Genomic DNA, 12,004 nt, shown 5'->3' on the forward strand with positions numbered 1-12,004 from the left:
CATTTACACAATGGAGTACTACTCAGCTATTAAAAAGAATGAATTTATGAAATTCCTAGCCAAATGGATGGACCTGGAGGGCATCATCTTGAGTGAAGTAACACAATCACAAAAGAACTCACACAATATGTATTCATTGATAAGTGGATATTAGCCCAAAACTTAGGATACCCAAGATATAAGATACAATTTGATAAACGCATGAAACTCAAGAAGAATGAAGACCAAAGTGTGGACACTGTGCACCTTCTTAGAATTGGGAACAAAACACCCAGGGAAGGAGTTACAGAGACAAAGTTCATAGCTGTGATGAAAGGATGGACCATTTAGAGACTGCTGTATCCAGGGATCCGTCCCATAATCAGCTTCTAAACGCTGACACCATTGCATACACTAGCAAGATTTTGCTGAAAGGACCCAAATATAGCTGTCTCTTGTGAGACGATGCCGGGGCCTGGCAAACACAGGAGTGGATGTTCACAGTCAGCTATTGGATGTATCACAGGGCTCCCAATGGAGAAGCTAGAGAGTGTACCCAAGGATCTAAAGGGATCTGCAACCCTATTGTTGGAACAACATGATGTACTAACCAGAACCCTGGAGCTCTTGTCTCTAGCTGCATATGTATCGAAAGATGGCCTAGTCGGCCATCAATGGAAAGAGAGGCCCATTGGACTTGCAAACTTTATATGCCCCAATATAGGGGAATGCCAGGGCCAAAAGAATGGGAATGGGTGGGTAGGGAAGTGGGGGGCGCTATGGGGGACTTTTGGGATAGTATTGGAAATGTAATTGAGGAAAATATGTAATAAAAATATTAAAAAAAAAAAGACAAGGACTCTCTAGGGTGGGGCCAAAATCCCACTTTCACTGAAGGGTGTGTTTATCTACTAAATTTGAAGATCCACAGAATGGGAGGAACCAAAGTGTGGGTGGAGCTTTGAGGTTCCTGCCTGGACAAGGTATACTAGGTGTGTTCCCTTAAGAACTGTTCAAATAGAGAGAAATCTGAACAAGAAAAAAAAAAAAAAAGACAAGGAGGGGCACTTCATACTCATCAAAGGTAAAATCCTCCAATAGGAGCTATCAATTCTGAATATCTTTGCTCCAAATACAAGGGCAGCCACATTCATTAAAGATACTTTAGTAAAGCTCAAAGCACACATTGCACCTCACACAATAATAGTGGTAGACTTCAACACACCACTTTCACCAATGGACAGATCATGGAAGCAGAAACTAAACAGAGACACAGTGAAACTAACAGAGGTTATGAAACAAATGGATCTGACAGATATCTACAGAACATTTTATCCTAAAACAAAAGGATATACCTTCTTCTCAGCAACTCATGGTACCTTCTCCAAAACTGACCATATATATTTGGTCAAAAAACAAGTCTCAACATATACAAAAATATTGAAATTGTCCCATGCATTCTATCAGATCACCATGGACTAAGGCTGATCTTCAATAACAAAATAAATAATAGAAAGCCAACACACACTTGGAAACTAAACAACACTCTTCTCAATGATACCTTGGTCAAGGAAGGAATAAAGAAAGAAATTAAGAACTTTTTGGAGTTTAATGAAAATGAAGCCACAACATACCCAAATTTATGGGACACAATGAAAGCATTTCTAAGAGGAAAACTCCTAGCTCTGAGTGCCTCAAAAAGAAACTAGAGAGAGCACACATTAGCAGCTTGACAACACAGCTAAAAGCTCTAGAAAAAAGGAAGCAAATTCACCCAAGAGGAGTAGACAGCAGGAAATAATCAAACTCAGGGGTGAAATCGACCAAGTGGAAACAAGAAGAACTATTCAAAGAATCAACCAATCGAGGAGCTGGCTCTTTGAGAAAATCAACAAGATAGATAAACCCTTAGCCAGACTCACTAGAGGGCGTAGGGAAAGTATTCTAATTAACAAAATCAGAAATGAAAAGGGAGACATAACAACCGATCCTGAAGAAATCCAAAACACCATCAGATCCTTCTACAAAAGGCTATACAAAACTGGAGAACCTGAATGAAATGGACAAGTTTCTAGACATATACCAGGTACCAAAGTTAAATCAGGATCAGGTTAATGATCTAAACAGTCCCATATCCCCCAAAGAAATAGAAGCAGTCATTAATAGTCTCCCAACCAAAAAAAGCCCAGGATCAGATGGGTTTACTGCAGAGTTCTATCAGACCTTCAAAGAAGATCTAATCCCAGTTCTTCACAAACTATTCCACAAAATAGAAACAGAAGGTACTCTACCCAACTCATTCTATGAAGCCACAATTACTCTGATACCTAAACCACATTAAGAACCAACGAAGATTGAGAACTTCAGACCAATTTCCCTTATGAATATCGATGCAAAAATCCTCAATAAAATTCTCGCTAACTGAATCCAAGAACACATCAAAACAATCATCCATCCTGACCAAGTAGGTTTCATTCCAGGGATGCAGGGATGGTTTGATATACGGAAATCCATCAACGTAATCCACTATATAAACAAACTCAAAGACAAAACCCCATGATCATCTCGTTAGATGCTGAGAAAGCATTTGACAAAATCCAACACCCACTCATGATAAAGTCTTGAAAAATCAGGAATTCAAGGCCCATACCTAAACATGATAAAAGCAATCTACAGCAAACCAGTAGCCAACATCAAAGTAAATGGTGAGAAACTGGAAGCAATCCCATTAAAATCAGGGACTAGACAAGGCTGCACACTTTCTCCCTACCTACTCAATATAGTACTTGAATTCCTAGCTAGAGCAATTTGACAACAAAAGGAGATCAAGGAGATATAAATTGGAAAGGAAGAAGTCAAAATATCATTATTTGCAGGTGATATGATATTATATATAAGTGATCCTAAAAATTCGACCAGAGAACTCCTAAATCTGATAAACAGCTTCAGTGAAGTAGCTGGATATAAAATTAACTCAAACAAATCAATGGCCTTTCTCTACACAAAGGAAAAACAGGCTGAGAAAGAAATTAGGGAAACAACACCCTTCACAACAGTCACAAATAATATAAAATACCTTGGTGTGACTCTAACTAAGGAAGTGAAAGGTCTCTATGATAAGAACTTCAAGTCTCTGAAGAAAGAAATCAAAGAAGTTCTCAGAAGATGGAAAGCATGGGAGCATGCTCATGAATTGGCAGGATCAATATCATATAAATGGCTATCTTGCTGAAAGCAATCTACAGATTCTGTTCAATGCTCATCAAAATTCCAACTCAGTTATTCAATGAATTAGAAAGGGCAATCTGAAAATTCATCTGGAATAACAAAAAAACCTAGGATAGCAAAAACTCTTCTCAATGATAAAAGGACCTCTGGTGGAATCACCATTCCTTACTTAAAGCTGTACTACAGAGCAATTGTGATAAAATCTGCATGGTACTGGTATAGTAACAGACAAGTAGACCAATGGAATAGAATTGAAGACCCAGAAATGAACTCACACACCTATGGTCACTTGATCTTTGACAAGGGACCTAAAACCACCCAGTTTAAAAAAGACAGCATTTTCAACAAATAGTGCTGGCACAACTGGCGGTTATCATGTAGCAGAATGTGAATTCATCCATTCTTACCTTCTTGTACTAAGGCCAAATCTAAGTGTATCAAGGAACTCCACATAAAACCAGAGACACCAAAACTTATAGAGGAGAAAGTGGGGAAAAGCCTCGAAGATATGGGCACAGGGGAAAAATTCCTGAATAGAACAGCAATGGCTTGTGTTGTAAGATCGAGAATCAACAAATGGGACCTCATAAAATTGCAAAGCTTCTGTAAGGCAAAACACACTGTCAATAAGACAAAAGGGCCACCAACAGTTTGGGAAACGATCTTTACCAATCCTAAATCAGATAGGGGATTCATATCCAATATATATATAAAGAACTCAAGAAGGTGGACTCCAGAAAATCAAATAACCCCATTAAAAACGGGGCTCAGAGCTAAACAAAGAATTCTCACCTGAGGAATACCGAATGGCTGAGAAGCACCTGAAAAAATGTTCAACATCCTTAGTCATCAGGGAAATGCAAATCAAAACAACCCTGAGATTCCATCTCACACCAGTCAGAATGGCTAAGATAAAAAATTCAGGTGACAGCAGATGCTGGCAAGGATGTGGAGAAAGAGGAACACTCCTCCATTGTTGGTGGGATTGCAAGCTTGTACAACCACTCTGGAAATCAGTCTGGTGGTTCCTAAGAAAATTGGACACAGTACTACCAGAGGATCCCGCAATATCTCTCCTGGGCATATATCCAGAAGATGTTCCAACTGGCAATAAGGACACATGCCCCATTATGTTCATAGCAGCCTTATTTATAATAGCCAGAAGCTGGAAAGAACCCAGATGTCCCTCAGTAGAGGAATAGATACAGAAAATGTGGTACATTTACACAATGGAGTACTACTCAGCTATTAAAAATAATGAATTCATGAAATTTTTAGGCAAATGGATGTATCTGGAGGATATCATCCTGAGTGAGGTAACCCAATCACAAAAGAACTCACATGATATGTACGCACTGATAAGTGGATATTAGCCCAGAAACTTAGAATACCCCAGATACAAGTTGCAAAACACATGAAACTCAAGAAGAACGAAGACCAAAGTGCTCACTTTGCCCCTTCTTAGAATTGTGAACAAAACACCCATGGAAGGAGTTACAGAGACAAAGATTGGAGCTGAGATGAAAGGATGGACCATCTAGAGACTGCACCACCCGGGCATCCATCCCATAATCAGCCTCCAAATGCAGACATCATTACACACACTAGCAAGATTTTGCTGAAAGGACCCTGTCTCTTCGGAGGCTATGCCGGTGCCTGGCAAACACAGAAGTGGATGCTCATAGTCAGGTATTGGATGGAACACAGGGTCCCCAATGGAGGAGCTAGAGAAAGTACCCAAGGAGCTAAAGGGGTCTGCAACCTATACGTGGAACAACAATATAAACTAACCAGTACCCCCAGAGCAGGTGTCTCTAGCTGCATATGTAGCAGAAGATGGCCTAGTCGGCCAGCATTGGGAAGAGAGGCCCCTTGGTCTTGCAAACTTTATATGCCTCAGTACAGGCGAATACAAGGGCCAAGAAGTGGGAATGGGTGGGTAGGGGAGTTGGGGGGGGAAGGTATGGGGGACTTTTGGGATAGCATTTGAAATGTAAATGAAGAAAATACCTAATATAATAAATAATTAAAAATAGAGTTTAATGACCCTTTCACAGGGGTCACATATCAGATATCCTGCATATCAGATGTTTACATTATGATTACAGTTATGAAGTATGAAATAATTTTATGGTTAGGGGATCACCACAACATGAGGCCCCTAAAGGGTCATAGCATTAGGGAGTTTGAGGACCACTGATATACTTGAATATGAGGGCAAATATCCTTAATTCTAGCAGTTGGAATGAGGAGACAGGAGGATCTTGAGTTCAGGTTAGCCTGAGTATCACAGCTAGATCCTAATGAGAGAGATGAAAGGGGAAGAAACAGAGAGGCAGAAGACAGAGCTTGCAGTCCAGAGTGAGGTAGGAACTCAAGACTTACTTGTAGGTTAAGATAATGAATTCACTAGCGACCCCTCACTCCACTGTGCACTTTACCTGTAATCCCCATTGTCTTAGGGTTTTATTGCTGTGACAAGACACCATGACCACAACAACTCTTATAAAGGAAAGCATTTCATTGGAGCTGGCTTACAGCTCAGAGGCTTAGCCTGTTTTCATCATGACCTGTAACATAGTAGCATAGTGGCATACAGGCAGCCATGGTGCTGGAGAGGAAGCCAAGAGTTGTACAACGGAGTGGCAGACATCAGAATGTGAGAATGCCAACTGGCCCTATGTGAACATCCGAGACCTCAAAGCCCACCCCCCAGTGATACATTTCTTCCAACTACACTGAATCTGCTCTGACAATAGCGCCACTCTTGGTGAGTTTATGGGCCCATTTTCTTTCAAACCACCACACCCATCATTTGACTTTTAAAACTTTAGACAATAGAGAGTTAATGAGACTCACTGCTGGGCTATGGCTCCTTGTTGTAAGGTAAAACAAGACACCATCTTGTTCTTGCCCTTTTATTATTATTATTATTATTATTATTATTATTATTATTATCATCATCATCATTATTAATTTGATTACTATTTACACCCCCACCACAGTCCCTTTGCCCCTCTCCTACCACATCTCCTCTTGTTTCTATTCAGAGAAGGGCAGGCCTCCTATGAATAGCAACCAAACATGGCATAAGAAAGTTACAATATGACTAGACACTTCCTCTCATATTAAAGCTGGATGAGCCAACCCAGTTTGAGGAAAAGGGTCACAAAAGGCAAAAGATAGCAAAAGAGTCAGGCAGCCCCTGCTCCCCCTGCCCCTTTCCCCCCATCTCTCTTACTTTCTTTCTTTTCTTCCACAAAAGCAGTTTTTATTTGAGGCAAGAAGTCTGACCCATAGGATTACAGTTCTAAGCACTCAAATTTAAGTGTTAGTGGCACAACTTGGGCTATCAATCTTGCTTCTCTTTGGTTGGAAAGGGTTCTAGAATTCTTACCTCCAGGTAGGTAATAAGAAAGACCAAGAAAGGCTGGAAGGTTTGCAATGTGCCACCCAGGGCGAGGGACACAGGACACAGAACACCTGCAAGGGCAAATGACGCAGAAAGAACAGGTATAAGTCGCTTGGGGAGGAGCAGGGCTCTGCAGCTTCAGACTTGTGTGTGGAAGGGGTCATCCTCGTGGTTGGCACAGCTCATCAAGACGCCCCCCCCCCCCCCAGTTCCTGTTGTAGCTGAGTAGAGTGGTCATGTCCTCGCTGCTCAGCTCAAAGTCAAAAGACCTTAAAGTTCTCAGCAACGCGAGCTGGTGCCACAGATTGGGGATCACTACCAAGTTCCTTTGAATGGGGAACCGGATCAGCTCCTGGGCTGTAGTTGTATTGTACTTGGCTGCAATTGCCTTGGTCCTGAGATCCTCCAGGAGAGAAAGGTCTTCATTCAGGCTTGGCCCAGGGCCTGTCAGGAGAACCCAGGGGACTGTATGCCCACACGATGTCTATTGGCAGTACTCAATCAGCTTCTCCTTGAGTTAGGGATGGGTGGCACTTGATCTGGCTCACCACCGACATATATTTTAAGCCAGGTTTGTTCAAGATCCTCTCATTCTGAAGAGGATTGAAGTTGGAGACACCGATTGCTTTTATCAAACCTTCATCGAGTAGTTATAGCCATCCAAGTGTCCACAAAATCGGTGTCACTAGGAATCATATTTCCTGAGGCATCCAGTGGGAAAGAGTAGGGCCCAGGCTTGAAGCCCGTGGGCCAGTGAGTAAGGTCGCTCAGGTCTTCTGGCAGGCTCCTTTCACCATGCTCTTATCGTGGAACGTGCACCACAGCTTGCTGACCGTGAAGAGGTCCTGGCAAGTCACCACCTGCTCCTTGAGCTTCTCCTGGAGGATCACTCCCACCTCCTTCTCATTCTGGTGCACCTGAGCGCAGTCAATGTGGCGATACCCCATGTCTACAGCAACCTTCACAGCCTCAGTCACTGGCCAGGAGGGGACTTCCAGGTGCCCAGGTCCAGGGTGGGCATCTTGGCTCCGTTGTTGAGTTCCAGATGGCTAGTGGTGATTGCTGCACGTTATACCCCGGGACCGGCACATGTGCGATTCTGTGGGTTTTCTTGTGGTGTCTTCGACTCCTTTGGCTTCATCCTCCTCTTCTGAAGGATTCCTCGAGCTCTGCCTAATGTTTGGCTGTGGGTTTCTACATCTGTTTCCATCGGTTGCTGGAGGAATCCTCTCTTCTGACAGTTGGGCTCTTTAGACAGCAATCTATGAGTACAGCAGAATATCATTCGACATTGATTCCTTTTTCTTCTTTTCTCTTCTCTTTGGTAACACGGCTCACAAGGAGTTACCGAACTGTGAGCCCCGCCCTGGAGCCGGGAGGGGCCTGTGAGAAAAGAACAAAGAGCCAAAGCTATCAATTTTTAAACTTAATTCCCCACTGCTAATCAGCAGGTGTTAATCGCCAGACGCCAGCAGTTTCTGGCCTTAGACTAGAGAAGAGTTAAAAAAGGTAAATATTACAGAAAGTACGCAACTTTTTCCAGGCAAGCCTGAGTTTGCCCCTACCATTGCTACTTTTGAGCCAGCAACCCTACCATTGCTACTTTTGAGCCAGCAACCCTACCATTGCTACTTTTCTCAGCACATGGTGCTAAGCTGGTTCCAGACTCTGTGGCTTTGCAGCTGAGCTTGAAATCGGGGTGGTGACACCTCTGGAAGCCTTTTTATTGCATAGGATTGTTTTATCTATCCTGAGGTTTTTGTTTTTTCCACATGAAGTTGAACATTGTGCTTTCAAGGTCTGTAAAGAATTGTGTTGGGATTTTGCTGAGGACAGCATTGAATCTGTAGATTGCTTTGGTAATACGGTTATTTTTACTATCTTAATCCTACTGAATTATGAGCCTGGGAGATCTTTCCATCTTCTCATATCTTCTCCCTAAAAGCTTCTTTCTTTTATTTTTAATTTAAAAAATTAAATTGAAAAATATTTGAAATTGAGAGAGCAAACGGCCGAAGGTGAAATAAATTCAATTGCACAATAAAAAAAATACATGAAGAAAATGGTATTATAGATGAGTAATAAAAAAAAAAGAAAGCTTTTTAAAGGAAAACTAAAATAAATTTAAAATCACGTTAAACATATAACAAAACAAACGTTAAGGGAAAGAAAGAAATTTAATGGCAAAGTAGAGGTCAGTTCTCTCTGGGTCACCTAAAACTGAAATTTGCCAGGCAGAGGGGATGATGGGTTTGAAGTGTCTTGGTTTTCCCCTGTTGAGGTTGGGCCAGGCAGGGATCCCTTGTCTACTTAGCCTTACGAACCTCCCTTCTTGTGCACCAGCACCCTCTGCTGGCCAGCCAGGGTCTCGCTCGCTCTGGAGACTTCCCAGTTTGTGTTAACTTCGTTGTAAAAGTGCTTGGTTTTGAATTGCCTAGGAGTCAACGCCTGTGGGCTGAAGAGCCTTGGAAAACAAAAGCCAGCTATAGAAACAGGCAGCAGCCCACCCCCCAACGCAAATTCCCTGGTGGAAGAAAGGAAGCGAATGTCGCACCCACACAGCAAGCCAGGAGGCCCCAATACAAAGAGAATTAGGAACCTAAGACACAGGAAGTGTAGCCCCCCCACCCCCCGCCCGCCCCAGCCTAAAATCAGGCTGAATAGGCTTGCCTGTTATCACTAGGAGATCACCGGGGGGCGGAGCCTGCCACCCTATCGTTCTGCCACTCCCACTGCTGCTACCTGCCACCTAGCTGTTCCAGAGTGTACACGTGGTCACCTGCAGCTGGACTCCGAAGATGATTTGGCGGGAATGGGTCCCTCCCCCTTCTTTATAAGCCCGTATTTCCGAATATTAAAATTGAGCTTTGATCAGAATCTTGTCTTAGCTCCATCCTTTCTCTCTCCATCTAGATTCCCTCTTTTCTTCCAGATTCCAAGATACCTTCCAGGCTCGAACCCAGACATGTGAGCTGCTGGCCGGCTCCAACAGGGAAGCCTCAGATCCCATAAACCCCAAGCCCAGTTGAGGGCTGCAGGGCAACCATAAAGCCTCCTATGTTCAAACCAGTGTTGGAAAAGCAATCCACTTCTTAATGTTCCATACCTCGGCGAACTATATCCTGCGGCCATCTTGTTAATTGATACTGAACTTCTCTGGAATCCTAAAAACAAGGACAAGTCACATGTCAGAGAACCTGGGGGTACCTGGCTATAGCTTCTGGGTGGGAGATGGCCCCACAAAGTTGTCTGTGGAGAGGGAGAGAGTGGGACACGGACATGTTCAGAAATTGAGCCTAAAAGGGACTTTGGCCATAAACAACAAAGTGCTTGGTGGCTTAAGGGCCTGGAGGCCTGCTATAGTTGGCTACAGTATCTGGTGCTGCCTCTCTGCGCCGTGGTTTTCAGTAGGACTGAAAATTCTTTAGCTCTGTTAAAGTAGAACACTCTGCCTCCATGTCTTCCCCATTCGACAGCGTGCTCAATGCTGGACAGGAACGCGAAACCATGTGTAGGGGGCTGTTTCCTCCCGTGCCTGTAAATGCAACTGAGAGACAGTCTCAGCTTACAGATTAACTGGTTCCATTGGTACGGTTCTCAACACCATGATCAAATATCTGACTAAAAGCAACTTAAGGGAGGAAGGGTTTATTCTGACTCATATATTTTTTCAGTGAAGAGTATGGGTCCGTCGGAAGGCACGGGCATGAGGCTAGTCACAACGCAGTCACAGTCTGGGGCTACCCACATTCTGGATCTTGTCCCCTCAGTTAAGTACTTCCAATTTCCTGAGAAACTGTCAGGTTGATTTTTCAGAGTGGTTGTGCAATCCCACCAGCAATGGAGGAGTGTTGCTCTTTCTCCACATCCTCACCAGCATCTGCTGTCACCTGAGTTTTGGATCTTAGCCATTCTGATTGGTGTAAGGTGGAGTCTCAGGGTCATTTTGATTTGCACTACTTTGATGACTAAGGACTTTGAACATTTCTTTAAGTGCTACTCAGCCATTCGAGATTCTTCTGTTGTGAATTCTCTGTTTAGCTCTGTACTTCATTTTTTAATTAGGTTGTTTTTTTTTTTTTGATATTAACTTCTTTAGTTCTTTATATAATTTGGATACTAGCCCTCTGTTGGATGTAGGGTTACTGAAGATTTTTTTCTCAATCTGTAGATTGCCGTTTGATTTTCCTATTGATGGTATATTTTGCCTTACAGAAGGTTTTCAGTTTCATGAAGTCCCATTTATTATTTGTTGATCTTAGAGCCTGAGCCATTGGTGTTCAGGAAATTTCCCCCTGTGCCAAATGTGTTCGAGGCTTTCATACTTTCTTTTTCATTAGATTCAGTGTATCTGGCCTTACGTTGAGGTCCTTCATCCACTTGCACTTGATCTTTGTGCAAGGTGATAAATATGGATCTATTTTTATTCTCCTACATACAAAGATGGAAAGAACAATTCTCAACTTCATATGGAAAACCAAAAAACCCAAGATATCCAAAACGATTCTCAACAATAAAAGAACCTCCAGGGCAATCACCATTCTTGACCTCAAGCTGGACTACAAAGCAATAGTGATAAAAACCACATGGTATTGGTAGAGAGACAGAAAGGTCGATCAATGAAATAGAATTGAAGACCCAGAAGTAAACACATACACCTAGAACACACAATCTTTGACAAAAAAGCCAAAAACATACAGTGGAAAAAAAGAAAGCATCTTCAGTAAATAGTGCTAACCCAACTGGCACAAAGATCAAGTCCAAGTGGATGAAGGACCTCAACATAAGGCCAGATACACTGAATCTAATGAAAAAGAAAGTATGAAAGCCTCGAACACATTTGGCACAGGGGGAACTGTGTTCCATCCAATAGCTGACTGTGAGCATCCACTTCTGTGTTTGCTAGGCACCGGCGTAGCCTCACAAGATACAGCTATATCAGGGTCCTTTCAGCAAATCTTGCTGGTGTATGCAATGGTGTCTGCCTTTGGAGGCTGATTATGCAATGGATGCCCGGGTGGTGCAGTCTCTAGATGGTCCATCCTTTTGTCTCAGCTCCAAAATTTGTCTCTATAACTCCTTCCATGGGTGTTTTGTTCCCATTTCTAAGAAGGGTTACCTGACTCAGGATGATACCGTCCAGATCCATCGATTTGCCTAGGAATTTCATGAATTCATTCTTTTTAATAGCTGAGTAGTACTCCATTGTGTAAATGTACCACATTTTCTGTATCCATTCCTCTGTTGAGGGACATCTGGGTTCTTTCCAACTTCTGGCTATTACAAATAAGGCTGCTATGAACATAGTGGAGTATGTGTCCTTCTTACCGGTTGGAACATCTTCTGGATATATGCCCAGGAGAGGTATTGTGGGATTCTCTGGTA

General features: G+C 42.7%; 1 pseudogene; it reads right to left on the reverse strand.

Annotated features, from left to right (window-relative positions):
- Positions 1-6,757: 6,757 nt before the first annotated feature.
- Positions 6,758-11,768, reverse strand: LOC110287834 (aldo-keto reductase family 1 member B1 pseudogene; annotated as a pseudogene).
- Positions 11,769-12,004: the final 236 nt, after the last annotated feature.

The sequence above is a fragment of the Mus caroli genome, unplaced genomic scaffold (genome assembly GCF_978045245.1).
Source record: "Mus caroli unplaced genomic scaffold, Mus_caroli_1 scaffold_1, whole genome shotgun sequence".
Classification (NCBI taxonomy): domain Eukaryota; kingdom Metazoa; phylum Chordata; class Mammalia; order Rodentia; family Muridae; genus Mus; species Mus caroli.